This window comes from Manacus candei, unplaced genomic scaffold (assembly GCF_025592945.1).
Source record: "Manacus candei isolate 608988 ecotype Guabito, Panama unplaced genomic scaffold, ASM2559294v1 h1tg000108l, whole genome shotgun sequence".
NCBI classification, from domain to species: Eukaryota; Metazoa; Chordata; class Aves; order Passeriformes; family Pipridae; genus Manacus; species Manacus candei.
The window spans coordinates 939,402-966,312 of NW_026138156.1; the positions used below are offsets into that span (position 1 = coordinate 939,402).

General features: G+C 36.4%; 2 long non-coding RNA genes across 3 annotated transcripts in view; one reads left to right on the plus strand and one right to left on the minus strand.

The window, feature by feature from the left end:
• The window catches only part of LOC127461556 (uncharacterized), a 1,009,386-nt gene that overhangs the window by 695,089 nt on the left and 287,386 nt on the right, over positions 1-26,911 (plus strand). The window lies entirely within an intron of this gene.
• On the minus strand, positions 6,360-26,634 carry LOC127461561 (uncharacterized). Its single transcript, XR_007900142.1, has 3 exons — positions 26,570-26,634; positions 12,358-12,571; positions 6,360-6,474 (listed from the first exon to the last, which is right to left on the minus strand). It is a non-coding gene; the product is annotated as an uncharacterized LOC127461561 (long non-coding RNA).

A 26,911-nucleotide genomic window follows, 5' to 3' on the forward strand; every position in this document is an offset into this window, starting at 1 on the left:
GGTCATGAACTCCATTCCTCAGATGTAGATCTTCTCTGATTAAGTAAATAAGCTGTGTTAAAATTCAGGCATTCTGCCTGAGAACAAGGCAGCACTCCCCAGTACATGCTCTGCGTGGTGCAACTAATGTGTTTTTCAATATCATGGGTCACAAATGAACTAAATTCCATGTCCCTTTGCTCTCTTTTTATTACTTTAAATCATATTATGCCATTGATTTTTAAAACAGAACTCCCCTCAGAATCCAATAGGACTCTGCTTGGAAATCAATGGTATGATCTGGCCTTCAGTATTCCATTACTCGGCTGCAGAGACAGACTGAAAAGGTTAAAAAGGTGAAAACAACACCAGCAGCTAGGCTTCAAGTAGACAAAAAAAAAAAAACCAACACAATTTCTTTCACCCAATGACTGTATGTAAAAGGTGAAGTAGGTTTTCTCCTGCCTCTCCAAGGGAGAATGGTTTGAGTAAGTGAAACTCAAATAGTGTCCACACAGCTTGCAGGTATCCCCATGCCCCAAGCACAACCCTCTGAAAGAAGGATCAGCTTTCTATCACCCCATCTCTACCCCTTCACCTGGACAGCCAGAGATGCCACAAGCCAGTCCCTGCTAGTTTCTATGCAAAAAATAAACACAGGGAGAGACACACACACAATATCTCTTTTGTTCTTAGCACTTCTGTAACCATAAGCTTGCACACAGCTGATAAATACTTAGGACCCAGAAATTTAGGAAATTCTAAAATATGTGGCATTGATTAGAGAATTGACAGTAATGAAGACAGATTTTAACCCCTTCAGACACAGATTATGGATGGAGAGGGATATTTTCAGTTTATCCACTTTTACAACGCAGATTTGCAAACTTCAGTAAAAGACCTTGAAGAAAATGCTTACAAGTGTTGACCATTTATAAAGAAAAGACAACACAAATAATACAATTTCGCTGTAATGGTCATAAATTGCAGATCAGTGACTAGACATGAATCTAGCAGTATCCAATTTTTTAATGGATCAAGTGGGGTGATTTATATTCTAAGGGGGCAAAAGATACATAGTGTACTACCTTAATCTCTCAGACTAACTTTAAACATGGCCAAACTCATTTCCTTCCTAGTAAATTGTCCAAACCCAATCACATCACTCTTGCTCTCCCATCATCCATATAACTGCAGCTCAAAGGAACATTAATTTGTGCAGAACAGATCACAGTTAGCATATAAAATTCAATGAAAATAAAACTAATGTACAATCCTTTATAAAAGTAGCAGCAATTCTGGGAGGAGGAGGGGATTAGATATGGAATAGTTATATATCATGAGTGAAAAAAAAACAAACGCATCAATCTAAACTGATATCCTTGTATGGTTCATCTCTGATTAGAACAAATTTCTTTTTAATATTAGGTGCTTAGTAACAGAAAAGAATTTGTAATAAGACTTCTCACAGATGAAGCATCCGCTCTTTCCTTTCAGGAAGAAACATTTTCTTTTACCCAGCACACATTTTAATTGCCTAAGATGCAATTTCCCTTATGAATAATTTGAATACAGCTGACTTTTTGACTAAGCAAATTTTCTTCAGAACTCAAATGATGTGTGCACTGTAAAATATGGAAAACCATGTGGCAGGGCAGCAGAAGCAAAGTGATGAAGTATAGCATTAATTTTAATGTCATTTAAGAAGTCACCAAGGTTCATACTCTGTCAGCGACACGCGCCCCTGACCAGATGTGTAGCCCACATTTTAGTTCACAGCCATGGAGCGTTTCACCACAAAGCCCCGTTCACATCATCCTGCTTAACGTCAGCTTTGCCATTGCAGACCCTCTATCACCAGCTCAGAAAGGCTCTGAAAAGAAAAAAAGATCCACTGCAAAGTGGAGTTTGGCTACAGAGCTTTGTCTCTCCATCAGAGAATTTGTTACTGTCTTGCCTTCATGTACAACCCTCGGGGGGCCTTGCTCTTCCAACTTAACACATGAATAACTTATTGAAGTCCTGAAGTGGGAAAGTAAGCTTTAGCAGCTAGAATTAAAATAATTCTATTTTCTTCTGACTAAAACATAATAAACCAGAAAAAAAAAAATCTAAAGAAGTATATTCTTTTCTAGTGTAAGTTGCAGGTGTGAATTTTCAATAAATCATGCAAGACACTTAGATATCATCTGAGAGTTATAGATAAACTATAATAACTAAAAATTAGATCACCATCTTCCATTAACAGAGTCAAGCTGTAGACAAATGGTAGTTTCAATGATACCACAGGGCCAAAACAGGGCAAATAAAGCAGCTTTGTTGATATTGTCAGTATATATAATTTGGAAATGCATTATCTGATCCTAAAAATGCACTCAATGAACACTTTGTAGGAGCTGTAGTAGCTGCTTGGTCTAGTAAATAAATTGAAATACTAATTACTCTTTCTTTGGAAAGGGGTTTTGTTATTTATTTTAATGTTGGAATTATTTCACTAAGAGGAACTTTATTTTATAATGATTGCATTGGGAAAATTTGTCTCCTAAGGGAAATAAATTAGTTACTTTTGTACCGACATAAACTACCTCAGTTGATGAGTAACCACTAACCATAACTTAATATAATTTCAAATTATTTGTGTTTTCACTTGCCTGTAGGAGCTAAGCCATCTGTTACACCTTTTTTTTCCAATTTTTTATTATCTTTAAAAATAGCAAAAGCAAACACTCTTTATCCAGGCCTCTTCAGTGATAAAGCAGTGTTCAGCTAAACTGCACCACTGAGTAAGAGTAAAAAAAAAAAATAAATTTAGCATTTTCTGACATCTCTTCCAAATGTCTGATACAGGATTTTAGTTCACTGGACCAGATACATAAACAAACTAAATTCTGGGAAATGAACATACATTCCATGAAGCTGATCTTCATCATGTTTTATAACAGTCAGCTGTTTTTTAGTCAGATACCTGTAAAATCAACTGAACCTGTTAAAATCTTATATTAAACTCCATTTTATAACAATAACATATAATTAATGTACTCTTCAGTACAAAAAAATATCTCAGTATTGGGGTCAGTCCTGTTTAACATCTTTATTGATGACCTGGATGAAGGGATATTGAGTGTGCCCTCAGCAAGTTTGGAGATGGTACCAAATCAGGAGGGAATGTTGATCTGCTTGAGGGTAGGAAGAGACTCGGCAGCGCTGGGTTAATGGTTGGACTTGATCATCTTAAAGGTCTTTTCTAATCTAAATGATTCTATGATTGAGTTGTGGGGTTTCAAAGAAATCCACATTAAAACTTGGAAAATGTTCCCCCTCTGGAGAATAGCACTAATTAATTCATTAGTGATGAAATGTATTAGTGATGAAAAATGTCTATGTATTTAGGTCTATCTTCTGATTAGGGAAATCTTCTCTGGGTGTTGGAGAGCCAACTATTCCCAGAAATTAATACATAAAAGCATCTCTCTGTCGGGAAGAAGTTTAGCAAAACTCTGAGGGAGAAAAATTAAATGAATTCCTAAACTGTTTCTTAGTGTAGATAGTTTTCAATATTTAATGGGCACATACAAATTGAAAAATTTTTGTCTTTTAAAATTGTAGTGATGAGGTATTTTTGATTTATTTTTACTGAAGACTTTAAAAAAACCCAGCTACCATCTTGCAATCTATAAGTATACATATTACGAAAAAAAAAATTCCAATTCTACCATTGGAAAAAACAATGGCTAAATATAAATAGTTGTATTAACATTTAGGGTGTGTCCCTGGTCAGGGAACACCCATGGAAAATGTGGGAAATTACTTAAGTTCAGTGGTTTTTAACTTTTTACAGTTCGAATGCCCAACAAACTCCTGCTAAAAGAACAGACTCAAGTAAAAGCAATACAGGAAAATCTCTCTATACCCAGCACCAATTTGACTTGAGGGAATGGGAAGTGGTGTGGAAATCATCAGAAAACACTAGGGGGGAAAAAAACCTTCAGATCGGACACCTGAAAACACATTCCTGGGAAACAGATCCTGTACTGAGAAATTCAAGTCCAAGACCTGTCATTTTAGCAGCAAGGCTGTATGGAGCAACAGCAGCCTCTGCAGATGTCACAAGCCTCTCAGGCCTGGCCTAAGCCTTCAGTCCTCAATGCCATGTCTGAGAGGCCTGAGATAAACCCACCATCCAGGACTCCCAAACCATAACACTCACAATTTCCTGGAGATGCCAGATCACACGTAATAGTTTATAGCAGGCTGAGCAGCTTGTTTGCCTTCCTTAATAAGATACAGTAAGTATAATTTAACTTTATCACCTCATAAATCCCAAGAAAATTTCACTGAATTCTCCAAGGTGAAAGCTCTTCACTAATATAAAATATATCATACTTGCACTTATTTAGGATTATCTTATTCTTTCCTCCTTTAGAGAACAAACTGAATCCTCCATCTTAGAGCTGGGAGATACCACCTGGTATGTGCATGTCCCTTTGAAAATTAGGTTAGTAAGTGGGGCTCTCCAGTCACTAAAGTGTTATCCAAGCATTGTTTCTTGTATTTCTTTGTTTCTTTATGTCATTTTTATCACTGAAGAGTAATTTATGGCCTACCGCCCTGGTTGACTTGCAATGTTACAGTGGAAGTTTGCACGATACATGGCTTGGTTTGGTTTTGAAACCAGCCCAGTAAAGGTTGATGATACATCTTACTTTTGTTTTGGAATTAGATCTACTTGAAAACAAAATTATACAAGGGAAAATAGCTGTAGAATTTCAAAGCACCACCAAAGAGGAAGGAACACTTTTGATTGAACCATAGGCTGGTTTTAATGCAGCCTGTTATTAAAGGGATTAAAGGAAAATGAAATTTGTTGCAGATATACACAGACAGAGTGTGGAGGGGGTAAGTGAAAGAAGCAGATATTTTATGCAGTGTACACTTCTGACTGGTCTTTTTTCTCTATTGTTTTTAAAAAGGAAATGAACCTCTTTTAACCATTCTGGGTGCTCCCAGCCAGACCAATGGGAGGACAAACCACACTCCTTATAACATGCACAGGGTGTTTTACTTCACAATCCAGACAAGCTGAAAGCATACGCCAGACCTTTCTAGAAGATGACATAAAGCATTATTAGTCAACAGTATTTTCCTACAGCAACTTAACTCTCCCCCACACAAAACTTCAAGCTTAACTATATTTTGTGTTTACACTAACTGTCTTGTTCAGAGCTATACATTAATTTTGGATTATCACAGACTTTGGCTTTGTGAGACGTGTTTGCAGTGAGATCAGCTTTAACAAAATAGCGAAATATGCTGGAAGTGCAAGCACACCTGCCCCACGCTGTGAAAGAGCAGGGCACAGAACACCTCCAGAGGTGCTTCTTGCAGAAGTGCTCCTGCTTCAGGGTGAGAGAAACAATATGTGAAATTGTTTGGACAATATGCCATAACTTTCTGTTCTAGGTCTGTGACTGAAGAACTAGCTTTTTCCTCTTAGAATAAAAGTATAAATACACTGGCAGGAGAACGGAGCCAATTTACCTTGTGACAATTCACACATTCCCACAGGTTCAGAATACTCTAGTAAATGTTCGTTACCAGGGAAAGAAACAAAAAAAATAGAACACACTTTGAACTGGCACACATTTTAGAGTGCTGGGCAAAAAATAAATAATGCACATTAAAAAAGGTATAAGCTATTTCTTTTAATGGACTAAAGAGAGCAATGTTTGGAACGGGCACAAATTTGAGAAATACTTTTCCTCACTGGAAAGGGGGTAAAGTCATACAACAAAGTGACAAGGTGCTGACATCTTATTGGTAATCTGTATTAATTTTAAAGGAATATTTATATGTTAGGAAAAAAGGTCTACTGGAATGGCAGAAAGAGGAAATAAAAAGACCCACTATACAGGTATAAATAAACAAAATGCAACAAGATTCAACATAAATCAAATTTAAATGTATTTAATAAGAAATATTGTCTTTTCCTCTTTAGAATCAGAGCAACAAATTACATAAATCTGAGACCAGTTAGAGACCAGAGTATTTTCATTATAGTAACAATGAAATAGCAGGCAAACATTGATGGAATCAGCAGACTACCTTGATCAAGAAGTACATATTAATTACAATGAGCTGATTCAGACACATCATATGAGAAAGAGATCTGCATGTAGTCCAAGTGGTGTGACTTACCACGACTTGCAGATCCACTAAACATTCAGCCAAAACATTATAGGTCAGACCCTGTGAGCCCAGCCCTGGCAGCACTCTCCTGTTGTCATTACCATTTCTATCAGAGAAGGAATTTCATTTACAGCAACAAATGCCTCCTGGAACTAATTGGCACTCATTGGCAATCTCGGCGCAGAGGCTAATGAAGTACCTTTTGAGCCTGAGAGGTTATGAAGAGGTGATCTCTCCAGCACAGAGACTGAGTAATGAGACAGGATAAGGATGATTCCTCTGCTAATGCTCATTCCTCACCTGTCCTTACTGTAAAAAAAAAAAAAAAAAAAAAAAAGGATTCATTCATAACTTTAAGGAATCCAGGTAGACCTCCTTGTGTAAAACAAGAAGTATTAACACTGCAGTTCACTGCTCATGGGGACAAGGATCAGAAAAAACTCTGCAGTAAGAGTAGCTTTGTTCTCCTTCTCCACTCTCATGCATTTCATTGCTTGGAAAAACTATTTGTGATCAAGCAGGGAATATGACTGAACAGTGGTAGTAGCAAAGGACTGATCCCTGGAAGTCAGCACAGATATTCTACCCTAAAAGGATAGTGTCTTTGAAAATACTAAGAACAGTTTGGAGGACTGTCACCTATATTATACTTGCTAAATCTTGAGATACAATTTACCTAAACAAAGCAATTCTTACTGCAGAGCTTTTCTCATTCATTCAAGCCACTATATGGAACGAAAAAGCACAATAGAAAAATTAAACAGTCTAGCAGCTTTATCTATCAACTCTGCATATTCCTATCAGATGACCTATTTTTATTATGTGGAGTGCAAATTAATACACATCAGTTCAAGTTGGCAGGTTCCTTTAAAATGAAGGGAATGCCTTGAGTGCTGGACCACAGTCTTCACCTATGCTATGTGTTGAAGTGCTCAAAATACAGGACAAAGCCTTTGACCAACAGACTCACGAGTGTAAGAGACCAAGGCAGTCTGGAGGCCAGAGAATGGGTTTAAGCCAGAGCTTTTCAGGAAAAGCTGTATTCTTGAACATGAGGTTATAGCTGCAGTTTGACTGCTTTTTAATTTTTTTTCAGACAGTTCATTCCATCAGCTAGCTGGAAAAAAATGGAATTAGACACTTTATAGTTGTTTTGGATAATCCCAACAAGCATGTTTAGTGCTTTGCTTTTCATTTAGTATTGGACTGGGATAAGGCACTTCTTGGCAACCTGATATTAAAACATACCTCTGCTGCTGTAAAAATTTTGGTGCAACGAATAATAGAGTTGTGTTAATAATTACTAGGATTATTGTGTTATAACACGAATCCTTCCCTTTTTTCCTCTATTCAAAAAACACCCAGCAGGGTTCTAAAAAAGAGTAAGTTAGTGGCATACATAACTTTCCCTGAAGAGATGACAAAGGATTTGTCATTCAAGTCATTAAAGGGCACATCTCCAAACTAAAACACTTTGGAGGTGCTCTGAGAAAGTGTCATTTGCCAAAAGCCAAATTATCATTTTGGCTCATGTGGATCCACGATGAAAAGGTGGAAAATCAGTGCCAATGCAATGCACACTGCAGCTTCTGACATGGGCCCTTTATCTTCCCCTCTCCTGAGATGCTGTGCAACTCTGCAACTCGTGGAGTCTCATTGACAAGTTTTCACGGCAATTGCAAATGTGGTTTAGGGAGGTGGACTGCTAATCAGCTCCCTCTGTCAAATGCAACAGAAGGTGAAAACCTCTCTGAAGCTTTCTTTGAGAACTTTGAGAACTGTTCCAAATCTCTGGAGCTTTGTCTGCCTCTGTTTGCTTGCTCTGACAGAAATGATAATTACAACTCTTCATAGGTGGGAGATCATCCAATATTTTTCTCTCTTCTGCTGCACTCTCCCTCCTTTTTTTTGTTCTTACCATCTTCTACACTACCTCTAGACTGAGGTACATTTGTGCTTGCAGCCCATTGCAGCACTGTTTTCTACTGAACATTTCCAGAATCAGATAAGAGTAATCATAAAATTACGTCTATATCGGCTAGAAAAGCTGAAGACTCCCTGGTGTCAGTGTCTCAGTAACTCAGCTATGCCATATCAGTTGGTCTAACTACATGTTTTCATACAACTAATCATATAATATCAGATTTCCTTACAAAGACAGAGGTAAGGATTTTTAGGTAAGAGTACCTTTCTACAAGAAACTGAATCTCATTATAGATAATTTTAATCCACAGAAGTCTGTATCACAAATGACATTTCCAGCGTTCAAGCTTCAGCACATAGAAAAACTGCAAAAGGTCAGAGCTCCTTTAGCACCACCCGGAACATACACTCTTTAATAGACTTTAAATATATACATGTATATAAAACATTCAGAATGTGAGAGTACCTGCAAAACAAAACTAGAGTCAATACTGAAAGAGAAGTTTGATGGCAGGGTGGGTGTGTGGAATTAAGAAACAACATAAAGTTGAACATTTTTGCTGTAGTGAAACATGAGAAAGTAGGTATGTTCTGAGCTGTCTTCCTAGCCTGGTCTAGGGGGACAATAGTCATTCATGCTCCATGGAATATATTTACCAACTATATAAATGGATAAATTTTTGACAATTGGTTAAGAAATATAAACTCTTATAAATTACATGCTACAAGAAAAATAGCCTTGATTGCAAGAAAACTTCTGAATAGCCAAAGTATTTTAGCCTCCCCTGTTTTAGATTATCTTCCAATCATCATCTGGGATTTGCTCAAGCAACTTAGCAACTCAAAGTAAACTATGATAGAAGTATTCTTTCTTATATTTTCTTCTTATCTTAATAATTTAATACTCTAACTCTGCGCAGGAGAAGTTGGACTCTCTATGCCATGGTATTGCTTCAGATCTAACTAGATATAATATTAATAAACATCTAGAGGTAATGAAAGTCCTTCATCTACCATATGTTAAATGATAGCTACAAATTAGTGTTTCTAATGTAAGGATCTCTTCCAGCTCAGTCTGCTTATTATTTTCTTATATCTAGTGGAATTGACTTATTAGTGGCAAAGGAAGGGTTGATCCCACTGTGGATGGGTCGTTTCACCCCCTCATGATCATATTCTATCTAATCTGTATTCTGCTGGAGGAACAGGAACACACTTTTCTGAAAAACTCTTCTTCCTGAATACAGTACTTATCCAATAATCTGTTTCTCCTTTCTTATTTCTTTTGGTAACTTCAGCTTTCAAATACAGTTCCAGAGCTCCATCAGTACCAACTCCTGTGTACTGTGATTTCAAGATAACTTTAAAGTTATATATAGCAATGTACTGATTTTAGTAAAGTATATCACATTTATAGTGACACAGTATATATATATATATATATACACATATATATTATATATATATATGCTTATAGCACACAGCTGTAGTACATTTTAAAGATATTAGCAGAGGCACTCAGTTAACATTTGATATAAGAAATTATTTGCTTGCATATTATCTCAGTGTCTTGAAACAGTACCTACCTGACATTCATAACTTACTTTCTTAGTAACAGAGTTCTTTTAGATAATTTCTGTCTATTATGGTGATAAGTCTCATGGGAAAAGTTGTACTTAAAATACTTGTCTCAAAAATACAATGTGGATATTGCATTCATAGCTTACTGAAAAGACAATCTGTCATTGAGAGCAAAAAGCAACACTATCAAGTATCTTCAAAAGTGCTGAATCTGTCTGTCTTGCACAGAGTCAGATTGAAACAGAGAATTTTGAATGGAAAACAAAACACAAATAAGAACTAGGAGGAGAGTTAAATGTGGACAGGATATTACACTGAAAGGAATTATGTTCTAATACAGACTAACAGAGGAGGAGCCAATTTGATCAGACTTGCAGATTTGTTCCCACTTAAATATAAATGAAATTGTTGAGAGGTTATGGAAAGTTCTTTATTAGTTACATATAATCATATTATTAGCTTTCATGAAAGAGATTCACAATACCTTCCTAATGTTTAAATCTCTTATTTTGTGATTTTTGTAACAAATAAATCTGCTCTTAAGATGGCTATTCTCTCTTTCGATATGAAGTTCTAGTCAAACATGGAATGTGAAATGACTGACAGAATACTAACTAATATTATCTTACTCATAAGAAATTATTTTCTGATTAATATATACTGCTTCATTATATGCACAAGAATTTATCAAATTCATTCATTGATTATTCAGACTCTGGTCATAACAGACTTCAGACAGACAACAGCAGCGAAGCATCTAAAATTCAGCATCCATTGCTAGAGTACAGAAAGTGCACATGCTTAGGAAAGGAAGAAAAATGAAAATGAACCAGCTAACTATGCAAAAAACCCCAGTGGTCTAAAGTTTCTAAGTAAACAAAGCCATAAGAAGAGTATGCCTATGTGCTTGCTCTTTTATTTGAATTCACATGGAAAGTGAGATTATTCACTTACTTCCCTCTATCCCCACTATTTATATTCAACCAACTGCATATTTGGGAACTTGGAGGTGGGGTGGGCATTTGTGGAGTTTGTTTAAGCATTGTTGTAGGCACGGATGACTCAGGCTAAAAAATCTGCAATATTAAACAATTACATAAACATTTAACAACATTATTTTCTAAGCTTACATCTCTATATAAAACTTGCACTTTTTTCCAGAAACCACCACCATGTAAGAGCAAATGTAATTTTTTTCCAGTACCTGAAAGGCATTTGTTTCGGAAAGACGCATCAGTCTGACATTGACAAATGGGCAAAATATCATTCATCTGTAAATGTCTTTCATTATTAACCTTTGATATATTAAATATAAAGGACTTGCTCTTCTAATACTGGAAACTGATGACTTAAGCCAACAAATTTCACCCACAGCATAGTCCAAGCTGACTAGTAGTAGCAGGACATAGAATCAGAACGCAATGATTACAATGCCCCAAGGTCTTTATCAAGACAGGGTGGCTCACATTTAAAGTATATAGTTCTGATTATTTAGAAGCTTCTCTACTAGAGAAAAAAATCCTTACTCTTCTTCCCAGGAAACACAAATATAATCACAACAGAAGGCCAAGTTTCACTATCCAGCAAACACGATCTTCATTTCAGCCAAGTACATCCTTTGGTGTATAACACATTAACAAGGGTCCCACAAATTTACTGTGAGATTCTTTATAGCAGCATGTGGCTAGAGAAAATAAAAAATCTGATGGCAATTAGGAAGCAAGATATTCCACAGAGGCCTGACAGTAACCTAACAAGCAGCAGCACTGTTTACTTTTAACACCTTTACTGTCCTAAATCTTCTTACAGGTTTTTCTACCAGGTACTGGCTGCTTATGTTGCCCTGTAAAGAATCAGACATCCAAGTATCTTACAAAGTTTTATTAATCTTTCATTTTTTAAAGTGTCTGTTCTCCTGATGTCAAGCCTACCTCCCCTCCTGACTAGCAAAAGCTTCCTAATAGCAGCAAACTAGCAGAAACCCTGCATGGAACTCAGCCTCCTCTTGTAAGTGACAGCACAACAGCCTTCTACCCACTTACTCTCTTTTCTTCAAGACAGACAAAAAGGGAGGAAACTTCATCGTGAGGTAGGAGTTTAGAAACTTGACATTTCACTACTTGATACTCACTTTCATCAGCAATAAGAGCTTGACTTTAATACTGAGAAATAATGAAGAGTAGCAAAATCAAAACTGACACTGTGTGTCTGCTTAGACTCATGGTGCCTATATGCTACCACAGAGAACAATAATCTCATTTTTTTTAAAGCATTTTGCGACTGAATGAAATGTACCTTTAGCTATATCTACACATTGCCTATAGCAGTCAAGTCAGTCTTTAAAAAGGAAAATTCAAATGTGCTTCAGATGCATTAATATGTACCCTAAGTAATAGAGAATCATAGAATTGTTTAGGCTGGAAAAGGCCTCTAAGATGATCAAGTACAACCGTTAATCCAACACTGCCAAGTCCACCCCTAAACTATGTCCCCAAGTGCCTCACCTGCACATCTTTTTACAAGGGATGGTGACTGCACCACTTCCCTGGGCAGCCTGTTCCAAAGTCTGACAACCCTTTTGGTGAAGAAATTTTTCCTGGTATCCAATCTAAACCTCCCATGGTGCAACTTGAGCCCATTTCCTCTCATCCTGTAGAATGTTACCTGAGAGAAGAGGCTGACCCTCACCTCAACACAACCTCCTTTCAGGTAGCTGTAGAGAGCAGTAAGGTCCCCCATGAGCTTCTTTTCTCCAGATTAAACACCCCCAGCTCCCTCAGCCATTCCTCAGAAGACTTGTGCTCCAGATCCTTCACCAGCTTCATTGCCCCATACGTGGTCCAGTATCTCAGTCCTTCTTGTAAGGGGGGCTCCTTCTTGTGAGGGGACAATATGGAGAACCCTAAATTAAAAAAAAAGAAACATTCATATTGCAACACAGTGCAACAAACCACACCACCCTAATCTATTCAGATGAAAGGAAGCACAGTTCCTTTTAGAAATATTTTTCTTCCATTTTATAATTTAAAAGTGCACTAATGCTACCAAATAAATTTTGTTTGAAGCTCTTCAAGGCTTACAGAAGATGAACTCTTCTAGGTTTTAGCTTTGTGTTACTTTTATTGCTCCTTCTCCATTCTCCCTTTTTCATTTCATTCCCCAATAAAAAGCTAAAAGCTGTGTGAAAACGAAAGGAGATATTTTTCCACTTACTACAGGTGTTTGTATATATTACTACATTTATATACAGAAGTACAGATAAGCATGTTTTCCACCCTATATCAGTTACTGTTGTTTCCTCTATTTATTCCTCTCAATGCATCAGGAAAAGAACATATTTTTAGAAGAAAATTGAAACAAAGCAAAAGGACCACACTATTCCAGAACAGCAAATGACTAAAATATTTGTCTAGGAGTTGAAAAACCTGAGGCAGATAGTCAGACATGGATAATTGGACTTGAGTCTCTGCCAATCTAGCTTTATGCCAAGTCCACTCTATCTGTTTTTCTAAGAAAAGGGGAGTAGTCAGCATCTTTCAGTTTAACATGAAAAACGTATCATAAAAGTTTATCACTCAAAACTGACATGTTGTCACAGAAAGCTGGTTTCAAAGAATATTCATCCCCAAAATGAAAATGTTTACATAAAAACTTCCATCACTCCTACTTATCGTTTTAGAAGGCGGCAAAATAATTCCTTATGATGCCATTAAACAGCCAAGGCAGAATACAGTGTACTTACAGCATGGTATAAAAATATGCATGGAAGAGATTCTTAAAGAGACTCAATGAAACAGTCACCAGTGTTCCTAAACACTGCAAGAGAACTCTGAACCACTCTGCGGATGTGATTTAAAAGTCATTCAGCATGGTTCAAGTAGAATGTGAAAAACAGAAGGCAAAGTTGCACCAAACCCCTAGAAATTTGTGCTTTCCCAAAGCTTGGACAGGAGCGTTTGCAAAGCTCAGATGTTGCACGACTCATAAAAGCAAGCTACAGAGCAGTATCAGCAACAGCCCTGTTCTGGTACTGCAGCCTGGTGCTACCAAAATTGCTGTTCTAGGATCTAGAGCAAACTGTGAGCAAGCCAAAAACTATAATGTTGATCACATTCATTACTTCGCACGTAGCTGCTCTTGATTTTAAAGTGATTTTTAGAGTACATTTTACTTAGATTCTCATTTCAGTTGTTCTTTGCAGGTTTATTGTTTTCTGGGTGGGTTTCTCTCCACCCCTGATTCAAGATCCAACTTCTATAATTCGGTAGGTTTCCTACCTTTATAAGAACTCTCTGGCCTTTCCTGTATTCAACACCTTTTCTGTTATCAACCCATTTGCTTCAGGTGCATCTCTTACACAAAGGTATATTTTTTTCATTTTGAAACATTAAATTTCTAGTTATTTGCCTCTGAATGAAAGAATACAGATATTGCTGTGACTGCAGTGCAGTGTACACCATTTAATTTACATTGTGGTTTAGTTACAGGTGGGAATTAAAACAAAAATCTTTGGAAAATCTTGATGACTAATATATTATTTTATCAGCAAGTTTTCTGTCTTGATTTTCTAAATATAACTGTCTTTTCTAGTTACAAAGCTTCCAAGACAGGTGTTTACTCACTCTCTGCTCATTCTGGCTTATCGAACAGGTTTTTAACATACCACAAGAAACACAGGACTCACAAGGAAAGGCCAAAACCTAGAACTTGTAGATAATACACAACAGGCAGTCAAGCAGGAGATACCAAGGATAACAGTGCTGTTTGAAGCCCCCACAGTACTGGGGGAAAAAACCAATCAAAACAAACCCTCATATTTAACGTCTCCATTGTCTCTAGAAAACAAAACATACCCCAAAATGCAAAACATGACAGAAACCTGAACAGAAACAAAACCACTACTCTGATTACCTAACTGTACAGGTTAAACATTTCTGACTTCAAATTTAGGTCAATATACTGAGTTTGTGCAAGGTGACATGGCAGCAGACCAAAGGCCCCTACAGTCAAGTTCTAGCAACGAACAATGATTTTTAAAGGTAGCAAATAAACACATAAATCTTTGATGAATCAGCATGTGGTAGATAAATCAATTTTTCCTTTCATTTCCATCAGAGATAGCTAACAGAAACCTTTCAGCCAGAATTACCCCTTAGGATAAGTAGTTCCTCTTCCTCCACAGTATTTACCACTCAGAGGTAATTTTAACGTTCATATTCTCTTACTCAGCCTAGTGGAAATAGCACCATGTCAGAACAGATAGAGGATATAAAATTATTAACTCAGTGTGCAGTGAAGTCCATTGCTCTTGTTTTCTACTTTTCTAAGCAAAGTGATAAAAATATTTCAATTGTGAGGGCATCACTAAAAGACCTTGCAGAAGCTTTGCAGACAGCTGCCAACCATTACTGCATCACTAGTCTAATTACAGCCACATGTATTTCAGCTGGGAGGAAAAAAATCCTACCCAGATCTACTGTCAGTAAAATATTTTAAATTATGCCTCGGGCAGTGAGCTTTAGGAAAAAAATTAATAGATCGCAAGGGAAGTCTTTCCTTCTCTGCAACCATCCCTTAAAGTGTCCAAAATCCATAAGCCATTGTGTTTCTCATTTCTTCAAGTCTACCCTACCTTGGTCTTTTCAAACATATATTCCAGATATACTGTGTAATAAACATCTTCGGGTAAAATCATGACAGGTGGGGCATGAAACTGCTGGGAGCAGTAGGATCTACAGAGAATGCACACTGCACATTTTTATGTCGGTCAGTAGAGATTTTACTTTTTTATTTTCTCTTGCTGAACTCTAGAATTCTGAATTTAGAGAATGCAGAATTTCCAAGCCAAGCAGTATTGTGTTGCATTTCTAACACATGGGTCTTTAATATAATTCATCCTGAAATTGGATTTCACATTATTCATTTACCTGGCTATAACTAGCTTTACTAAGTTCTGTATACATTTCCTTGTTTTAGAAGACACCCAAATACTTCACACAAATGAAAACAATTAACTAGAATGAGGGGAGGTTTTCCACATGGGATCTAAATATTAAGAAAAATATTCCATATCACTGCTAATGACTTCTATTCTTAAAACCTTTCTAAAGCTGAATTTCATCTAGACTTGCACACAAATTAATTGCCTAGAGAAAGGGCTTGTGGTCTAATCTGCAGTATATTAGAGGGATTCATGTCTGATTGATAGACAGTGCTGCAGTAGTTATATTTTCCTTTCCCCTTTGGAATAAAGCCAACTCAGAAGTGACATCCATGAATTACTGGGTTACCTGAAGGTTAAGCCACTTAAGGGAAAAAAAAATATCATTTACAAGTTGTAAATCTTTTTTGCAAATCTTACTTTCATTCTAGGTTGAATGCTTCTAATGATATCATAGGAGCCTCATGCAGAAAGCAAGATCACAAGTATTTGATGCTCCAGTGTTCCATTACATAGAAAAGAAGGATGCTACCATTACTGCAAGCACATAAACTTTGATTATACTTCTTAAAGTCATTTGCTAAAGTGTAAAATAAAATGCAAGAGGCTATATTAAGATGCTTCATTGAGTTTTAATCAAAGGGAGAAATGTTATTTCTATTTATTATTTATCTTCAAAATGTGACTGATTTTTCTAGTGATAATTACTGAATTTCTGTAACAGTTAGCATTAAGTGTGTCTAGATATTAATTCAGTTTTAATGATTCGCCAGTTAATTAAAAAATTTACTCACATACATACACAAACCTCGCAGTTCTGATACAATTTTTAGAAGGTAAACTCACTTCTGCTGACAGATGCTTTAGCAAGTAAAATATTAATAGAATTAATGTTGTATTGAAGTTCTACTTTTTCTCTCACAATAATAACATTACACTTCTTATTGTATTAGCTAAGTCTTTCAACACGCTGGTACAGCATACTTACACAATTCTGAACTGTAGAGTAGATAAAAAAAAGGTAAAGGGCAACCTACAGTGCAACTGTGCATTTTGTAATGTAATAAAACAATGAAAAAATCCAATTTTAAGAAATAAAATATTTTCAAGGAAACATTCAATAATATGAGGAAAACATTGGAAATATCCTATCAAAAAAATGAAAGTTTGGACCACATTTCACTTTCAAAATAAGTGAAAATGAGAAGGGAGAAGAAAAAAAGCATTTTTTTAGTAACAGCAAAGCAGACTTAAACATGAAGATTTCTAACCAAATAACAAAAGATAGAGTATGCTAGGTAGCATTTAATCAAATTGCTTTAATATGATACTCTTATTTCTAGGGAAATCAATCATGTTTTGCCAAAGTAGCTTAATCACTGAAATTTAAAGGCTTTTCACGAAATGAAATTTTGAACACCTTTTATCTGCAAAAAAACCCTGAACTTATAAAATTGCTCTCTTGCACTGATGGTGGCAGTTACACTCTCTCCAGTTTCAGAAGGGTAAAATGGGACACAGAAATGTGTGTTTACATCACGAAGAAAAACAACTGCAAGTTGTGCCAGTTGCAGAAGTTAATTCTTCCAAGTTAGTCAAGAAACCACCACATTCATCTTCAGCTAAGGCTCACACAGGCACGGGACAGCATGGTGGCACTTATCCCACGAGGAGATGAGGACAACGAGGGACAAATTAATTCTTTGTATTATTTCTGTTGCATAAAGCATCAACAACAGAAAATATGAACAGACTTTACCAAAACACACAAAAGCGACTCAAGAGTATAAGAACTCCCAGTCATTTTGTGAGCGACACTCCTCTCTCTGGCATAAATCAACACTGACTTTTATGGAGCTACACTAGTCCATGCCAGATGGAAGTCTGGATTTCATCAGAAAGGCTTAACCATAGGAGGGAAAAATAAGGAAACTAAGTTTTTCCGTCAGTAATTAGACATTAAAAATAATAATAGTAACTGTAATCAAGGGGAACAAGAGGCTCCAGCATAAGTTTTAACCAAAGCCATGCTGAGCTACAATAAGATTATAGAACACAATGCCAGAGGCAATTCAGAAAACAAGGAAAACATTTCCAAAAGGCTAATGATAGTGCTGTCCAAACCATACCTGGCAGGAGCACGTAAAAAACACATCTGTTGTTGGGAATTAGCTCTCCTCTTCGAAGAGGAGAGCTACCTTAGGTTATTTGTTGTGGCTGACATGAAATGAAATATCAAAGTAAAACTGAAATTTACTGTTATATTTCAAATCCTAGGAGACTCTAAGCACTTCTTGGTTAAAAGGATGCAAGACTCCTTTGCATCTTATGAATACAGGAGAAACAGGCATGCTATATCAAAGGCTGCAAGGTCTGGATTTTTAGCCTTCAGGATATAACTTCTCTCCTTCAGCAAATGGAAACAAATTGAAATGGTACAATAGAGGGAATTTTAAGACCAGTTTTCATAGCTTTAAACAAACTCAGCACTTGAGTCTACGTTTTTTCTCAGAACAAACCTGAACATTTCTATTTATGATGCAATCTAGCTGACAACATCATACCAAGAAAATAATTACTCCATTATCCATCTCTAAATATATATATATAAATATATTTTAAAAATACCATAACAATCCTACTGTACTACTCAGAAAGATTTGCGTTCACCAGTGGGGAGTAAAGTATGTTTCTATATAAAAATATATCTTCTGGACTTCCATTGAATTATCCAGGATGTTGTTTTCAGACATTGGCCAGCCAAAAAAATCAGTCACGTTGCCTCTCAAGACTGGAGGACTCTTGTACCAGACATTCTGGATCAGCGAGGTCTTACCTTTTGAAGTTTTTATGATGGTGACAAAACATCGTAGAAGAAACCAAGTCGTTCTTAGCTAATCTGTGTCAGAAGATTGGAAAATGCCACAGTAATGCTTATATATCTTAAAGAAAAGAGCATTTATACACAGTTGTGCTAACAGAGCATATTTATTCTAGTAATAGTGAAAAAGCGAAGTATAATATGTCAAAGCCTAAAACAATAAAGTTAATTGTTCTAAATCTAATAACATTCTGAGAGAGTTCCATCAGCATGTTTATTATTTTTAAGAAATGTGTAAGAATCCTGTATAGCTATAGCACAGCAATTATGAAAGACTAAGAAGCATTTGAGTTTGCCTTTCACAAACACTGTGCCAGGATCTCAGAATAGCAAAAGCTGTATCTAATCACTAGGCTTACAAAAAAGGATGCAAGACTTTCTGACTTCATGACCATTTCAGGTATGTTCCATTGGTATGTTCCAGATGTGAGGTAAGACAATCTCCAGTGTCAGTAGGGAACTGTGAGCAATCCCTCTCTCACTGACAAGTTACACTTAACAGAACTGGATTTAATAATTTTCAAAGAAAAGTCAGCATCTGAAATTCATTGTATAAAAAAACTCCGTGGATCAAACTTAAAAGAGACTCCTGACATTTTATTTTGTGAATTATAGAGTTTATGGACTTGATAAACTGCATAAAAAGGAAAGTCAAATTATTATATGCTTCTTAAATAATTTCTGAGACAAAATAACTCTCTTTTTAAAGTATTCCTTCCAGCTCAAGGATTAAGATTAAGATACCTATGATTCAAACCTTGCACATTCTACTGACAGTGACTGCCTTTACCTGACTCAGTAGTAGAATCCATGCTCCAGCTCTGTCTTCCGTTTATTTTAATAAACATCTACTCAATTTTCCTTTAAAGACAGTATCCCATATTCTGCTGACAATGATTTTGTTGCAGTGCTTCATCTATCAGCAATCTCTCCTTTTCTATGAGGTCGTGACAAAAGGTCATGACTCGACACCACCACAGCTCAGCTAAGTTTTCCTCTTTTTTCTCCTTAATTTTAGCATGCTTTATAACCATCTCAGGTTAAGGTAAGGTTCCAGTGCTGTAGCTTATTGTTACACAAAGGCAGTAGGAATTAGAGCTCCCAGCAAAAGTATCTATTGTTAGGCTTGTTAGACTGTATTTTATGAGGTTCTTTTTGAATCTAAGTATAGCACACAGACTGTACTCCCTGCCCACAGAGTAGCAAAAAGAAAACGAACTAACCCAAACACCATCTACCAGTGTTTTCCAGTGAATTATTAAAAGGAGGCTCAGTCCCTACAGTCAGGGTAAAGGGCAGACAAAAACTGTTAAAGATGCCAGAAACACAGCTAATTTTCATTGTTTAGAAGATAAGGTAGAAAGTGTCAAGCTAGTTCTGGGATTTGTGCACCACTCGGCACAGCTCCACAGCAGCCTAGGGAGAAGAGCCCAGTGCTGAGCTCCTGGGGCATAAGCTGAAGAGCAGCAGCATGTCAGGTCACACCTTTAGTACTTTCAATATCCAGTCGAGCAAACAGAATACAATGAAAAATAATTAAAATAACTCCCACCTCTGGAACTTCGTATAAGTCATCAAACAACCCTATCAGATTCAATGATATCGTTCAAGCTTTTTTAGAGATTCAGCCTACATTACCCACCTCTGTGACCAGTTATTATGCTGTAGTTGTGAGGGAGATGGGTAACTAAGAAACATTCTCTAACTGTTCCTCATAATTTGTGGGCATCAGAACAAGGCAGAGCTATTATGCAGCAGTAACTTTATACCCAACAAGACTCTACCTTCAAAAACAGTGATGCATCCTTCCAGTTCTGAAACTAAGTCCCACAAAGACTACATGTATCCCACCTACCCTGTTTCCTTGATGTAAAAAGATATAGAAACTTCCCAAGTAGACAAGACCCAACCACCTGTAAAAGTCACTTGACAATACTTTTTTTCAGCAGCCTCTAATGAACTAATGGCGTTTTGTGTTTTCTTCAAAGTAATTCAAGTGGAGACAAACTACTTGATTCCTTCCAGGTGGCAGTGATATGGCTACTTGGTTTCAGGTGGTAAGAAAACGAAAAATGCTGTCAAAAAAGTCTCTAAAATTCCAATTGTCCTAAATCTTTCTTTAAGGGTTACTGCTTTTCTCAATAACATCAGGTTTTGGAGTCCATGATTTTATTTTAGCTTATTTTAGCTTTTTTTCAATCTGGAGAGTTCAGTGAGGAGCAAGCCATAGTTTCCTTGGCTTAAAAAAATATGCCTATGTAATTGATGTGGTAATGATCTTTCTCAGCTCGATGCTTAAGTCATTCAGATCTATAAATCACTCTCAGATACTAATGGTCTAATGCAAGATAATAACTCAAAATAGAAATCTCATTTAATTTCACTGCAATTAAACCAATTAATGTATAATGTATCTTTTCAGACACCACAAGAAGTTTATCCACCTTCCCCAGTACTATTCTCTGCCTTCTACCTTATGTGTGCCTGATCACATAAAGCTTTAATCTGGGTTCTGTTTTCAGAGAAATGGCAGGAATAGGTTCTTTCTGTGAAGTCTCATGCCTTCCTGATTTTTTTCCCAGGGCTGTGTCTTTCCCCTGTTCATAAGCACTACAATTTGCAGAGCAACAAACTTTAACCTTGCTCTCTGCCCCTCACCACTCTATGAAACACATTTAATTTCCTTTTACAGCTAAGGGCAAATGTCTTTCTCATCAAATGCATTGACAGTTAAGTGATTTTGTAGACAACAGGATGTACAGAAATAGTCAGAAATTGATCAACAGTAATCAGAAGAATATATAAAGACAAAATATGAGTTTGAAAAAAACAAATTTTCTGATTTATTATCTTCACTCATTAAAGCTGTGTTATGTAGCAAACATGATCCATATTATAAGTTATGGAGGCAAACTGATAATTAAGTCCAAATTTGCTGAAGAGTATAGATGACTGTAGTTATAAAAATAATAATAAATGCAGCACAATATTATCCTTCCTTGTCATACTGAGTGTATTAATACTGCTTTTAAAGTGCTGTGACATGGTCAAGCACTAAATTACAAGATTATTCTGTGAGAGTAAAGACATTTACTACTTGTTCAAGAGCAGCCAGTATTGTATTCTGCTAATCATCCTCATCTCTGAGGCATAAAGGCCATATATGTACATACACAACATACCAGAAAGCACTCAAAGAACCACAGGCTAATTTTAGCAAAGTCTGGAACATATTATTACACAACACATCAACTACTCTTTTTCTTCTGACAATGGACTGTAATTTATAGAACAGTATTTTATTTGAACTCTCTTGAGAATCTTTTTTAATGATCAGGGAAAAAACTGCTGGAATATTTAATGGTCAGATTTTAAATGAGAACTGTCTTGGTTAGTTTTGAAAATGCATATACAGTTTCTGGTGTACTCTCATTCCCTCATTAGATTATCACAATTTTAAAATCAAGAAGAAGGATTAACATAAATAATGCGGTTCAGACTGATGATCCCTTGAAATTTAAGGTTGGGGGATGATAAGCAGAATAACAGATCCTTGGAAATTGCAAACCATTCTGTTTTCTGAAACATGGAGGCTCATTTGTTACAGTACCATTAAGTACTATTGGTACCACTAAGTACTATAAAGTACCATTATAATGAAGAAAAAAAGTTGTATCCTCCCTTTAACCATCCAATTTTTTTTCAGGTAACATTCTCAGAGATAATTGCATAGATATTTTTTTGACCACGACTCCTGAAAGACCTTAGTGACCAATTCCATAGGAACATTCAGAACACCAGAAGTGAAGTGCATGTCTAAATTTTTAGTCTTGAAAACCATGGTCTGATTAGAACCCTTTTGCTGTAAGATCATGACATTAAAAACTAATCTCCTGGGCCCCTCTGAATAAACTTCTAACTCAGTGGTCTCCTTCCCAACAGCAGAAAGGTTGGAATTACCAGAAAAAAGCACCCCTGTGCATAACCAGATAACACTGTTGTGGCATTTATTTCAAGCAATTACTGGCCCATGATTTCCTCAGCAAGAGGCACTGTTTTTTATGAAATGATATTATCTTTTAAAAAAGGCTCAGATGTCCACTGACATTAGTAGCAATCCCCATAAGTAACTTAAATAAGCAGGTATAGAGGGTCCATAGAGACAAAAACTATTACTAGAGAATTCATTACAACCTCCGAGAGGCTGGTTCCATCTTCTGATCATGCTCTGACTTTATAATCTGACAGGCTTGGGACATGTATCATGCCTAACTCTTATTTTCTGGCTCCAGCTGTAAGGGAAATTAGGCATGTGTTTCAAGTGGGAACTGTGCAGGCTCCGGCACAGCCCAAGGTTTGGTCATTTCAGTGCAAACTGACGGGTATAATCAGACCCGTCTGATCTACTTCCAAAATCAAGGTTCTATACTATATACACATGCACATTCAAGTTAAATTATTTGAAATTACTATTAATTACAATCGCAATTCTAATGAATTTGTCTGTGCCAGCTAGTTTTAAACTGGCCATCATCAAATATCTTTTCAGCATATTAGGTGCACAGCAGACAGCAGTGTCAAGAAGTCCTGATATTAAAAGATAAATTGATTTCAAAAGGTACAAAGAAAAAACATGTCTACTTTAGTCACATTCTTCATGATAGATCCCTCAGCATGGACTTTGCATTTGTAGCATGGAAGGAATCTGGCAGTTCTAGACTCTCAGCATAGAAGTGAGTGATCCCAAATCTGTGTACCCTTGTGGTATAAAGTGATTTACACAAATCATATTGCTGGAGGAAAAAAGAAGGGGGTGGGGGTGAGGGGATGAAGGGATTTAGCCACTGTAAACTTTACAAGAATTAAAAGACTTAACTGTTTCAAATCAAATCCTAAGTCAAGTTTCCTTCAGAAATTCACTTGAAGTAATTTTCAACAGTGAAAGTGCAATCTGATTTCTGTAGAACTTAGTCTCAATACCCACAAGCTTTCTTCACTTTGAATTGCATCAGAAATTGTCCAAGTGCTAGCTTCTATTTTATCATACTGAAAAGATAATAAACCTTGTTTCTGTGTTGAAGCAGAATGTAAAGTGTTTTACATATGCACTTTACATATAAAAGTGTGTGGTATACAAGGAGGGTCATATGGACTACAAATGGGTATCTTACTAGACATTAAGCATTAGAAATAGGTAGGAGAATGCACTGGCTATACTGGATGCCATGCTCTTAAACAGAGGTTGAATATCTATCCCTACTTTGTTTCTTCTTTTACACTCCAGAGAACTGAGGGTTTTTTTATATCTGAATTCATTTACATGTATCTAAACTTGCAAACTTAACTTGCTGTTTTGATTTCAGTGGTATTTCACAATATTATTTTTATTTAGTCAAGCAGATGCTCAACATTTCTGAAAATAAAATCAATATTTTGATGCCTAAATGTAGAGTGGAGCAGTTTCTGAGTATCAAATTTCAGTTTATATCACCATTTCATCTCACATCTCTCTTGTATGTGGATTTTCTACAAAGAATGCTTTGGAGACATTGCAGCATCAATGCCCAAGTTCCACTGAGCCAACTCATGACTTCACCCATGACTACTTTCTACATATATTGGCAGCTCATCCATAAACTGCATAGCAGATGTCTATAAACTTCATGTTCTAGGCTAAAAGGCTGTAACATGGTACTTCATCCTCCTTTACTTCTACTTTTTGCATTCTTATGAAGCTAGCATTTTTTCTCATTTGGGACACACCCATTGTGTTATATCTCTAGAGGAGTATAGTCTTTATAGTAGTACTTTTGCATCCTCACGTTTTAGTCAAACAAGACCAAAGCTGCAGATACAGAATAATACAACATAAGGGAGTAGTTTACCCAAGATCACTGGGAGTTTGGAAAAGGTCACAGAGAGTGAATGCAAAGGTTGTGTCAGTCCTTTGAAACAAAGCAGATAGTGTTTATTTTCACTTCATTTGGCAAGCACACATAGTTCACAGCACGTCAACTTGACTTTTTGAAACATTACATTTTTTTAATTACAACAGCGAGCTGGAGGAGTTAAGTAGCTCCTCATTTCTTTTTCCAATAAGCCCTTCAGACTGAGGGGAAAAGCCTTCCTAAGCCTGAGGCGCAACACTGCTTGAAGCAAGTACCTGAATTGTACCTGAATTAGCTAAGCATCCCTAACTCCCATGGATGGGACTTGTGGGCATGGAAAGATTAGAAGATTATTTCTAGTATGCCTTAGAGAAGAAGGTAAAAAAAGAGAGGACATGGACATAAAACATTTACATTTAGCAGTACAACTCAGGATTTTTTGTCTTATTTTTGTCCATTACAAGTGTCAAATAATTGAATTTGTATTGTAAAATATTATGTGAGTGTGTGCATATGCTGTATTGGGTTTATGTGGCAAGGTTTTTGTACCTGGGGGGGATGCTGGAGGGGGTGCAGATTCTGTGAGAAGCTGCCAAAAGCTTTTCCTGTGTCTGACAAAGCCAGTGCCAGCCAGCTTTGAGACAGATCTGCTGCTGGACAAGGCCAAGCCCATCAACTACAGTGGTAGTGTGTCATAACAGTGAGAGAGACTTCATTCAAGAGAGAACTAATTAAAAAAATATGAATATTTAGGTATTATAGTCCTTGATGTTGCACTGCATCCTTAGATTTTAATTCACTTACCTTTTTTTAACCTTGTGCTTCATTAGAAGTAGGTATCTATAATAATTACCAATAGCAATGCCTAGATCACATATCCAGAAGATAAAACATGATTCATGCAGACTCCTGTGTGACATTCATTAACAGTTTTATGTCCTATAAGCTAAGGCTAAAAAAAGTCTGCCTCTCATATTTCTGTGGTCCCAATCTTACCAAATATAAAATGGTCCTACCAGGGGCTGTGGTATTGCAACTGCAGGAATTTTTCAGTTCTTATAGATCTCAGCATTTCTGTTAGTAAGTGGATGCTTCTGGTACACCAAATTTAAGAAAAAGAACAGGGAAGAATTTCCTTATTTAAGTTACACCATTATAAGAAAGCTATTAACTCCTAGGATCATTTGTCATATTGGAAACACATTTGTGTTTCTAAAATGAGTTTTACAGTATTTACTGCAAAAACATTTGTGCTATAGATATTTCATTTCTAATTCAGTATGTAAGTACTTAAATAAGCAAATGAATTCTGAGCCACCTTTCTGCCAACTGCACTGTTTATTTCTTCTCTAAAATAGTACTATCAGTTTCTTCAAATTCTTTTCATAAAAGAGAATGTTTCAGTGAGTCAAATAATTTTCAATATTTAGAGAGATGAGCACTATAACTCAAATAAACCTTCACCACTCATTTACAGACATACATTAAAATGTTTTCCTCAATATTTTCTTCTGCTCTGCCTTTATGCATTCTAATATCTTGTTTGTTTGTTTGTTTTTCCTGAAGCTGCTTTCAGCAAAGGATTTTTTTCTTAGGTTCAGTTAGCAAGCTAACTGAGCTGAGTCCGTTTGGAAGGATAGAAGTTGTTCTGTAATCTGTCAATCTTATATGCATTGCTTTACATTCACACTTTGTTTTCCCTTGTGTTACCCTCTCTAGTTGCTAAAAGAGCTCCTCTAAATTACCTTCACTGGGCTTGGTTCGCAGAGGTACCTTCACTGGCCAACCCCTCACGCCTTGTGAAATATTGTCTTCTCCTTGAACACTCACACACCCTGCTTTTTTCTGAAGTCAATTATTACTGTACAATGGTGTATATGTATATTTCTTTTTTTTATAGGCAGTGTCTTCTGCTTGGTTGGCTTGCTTCAAAGCATTTCCCCAGTTTATCATAGACGTTTAAAGGTCCAAGTCCCTGACTGTGTCTGCAGCCCCTGCCAGGCCGAGGTTACCTACACGGTTTTTTAGGCTCTTGTCATTTTCTGTTTTACTCATGACACCACTGAACAACTCTGAATTCCAGCACCTCACTCAGTAACCCTGTTGTAATAAGAAACTTCATGCAGAATTATCTATTTGTTTCAAAACTTGTTACGTATGCTGTGCCTCTGGTACAGAGATTTTACTAACCTTTTACCCATGCCTGCTCAACTTCATCACAGTTATTTCTTCTCAATTCATTCAGCTCTCCTAGATCCTCTACAAATGCAAAGAAATACAGAACAATTACTAAAGTACAGTTTCCATTTCCAAAACACTATCCTAGTTAGATCTTTTCCACCATGATTTTACAGACCTTCTATGACTGTGTTTTAGAGATAAGTAATTTATCCGGGAAAATTGTAAATTTATTTGTAGGTTAAAAAAAAATCTCCTAAGCAATTACACAACAGAATTTCTTCAGTCCTCTGGACTGGTAAGAGACTGGTTATTTTGTTGTATGTTCAGACATTTCATAACTGAGTTCAATCA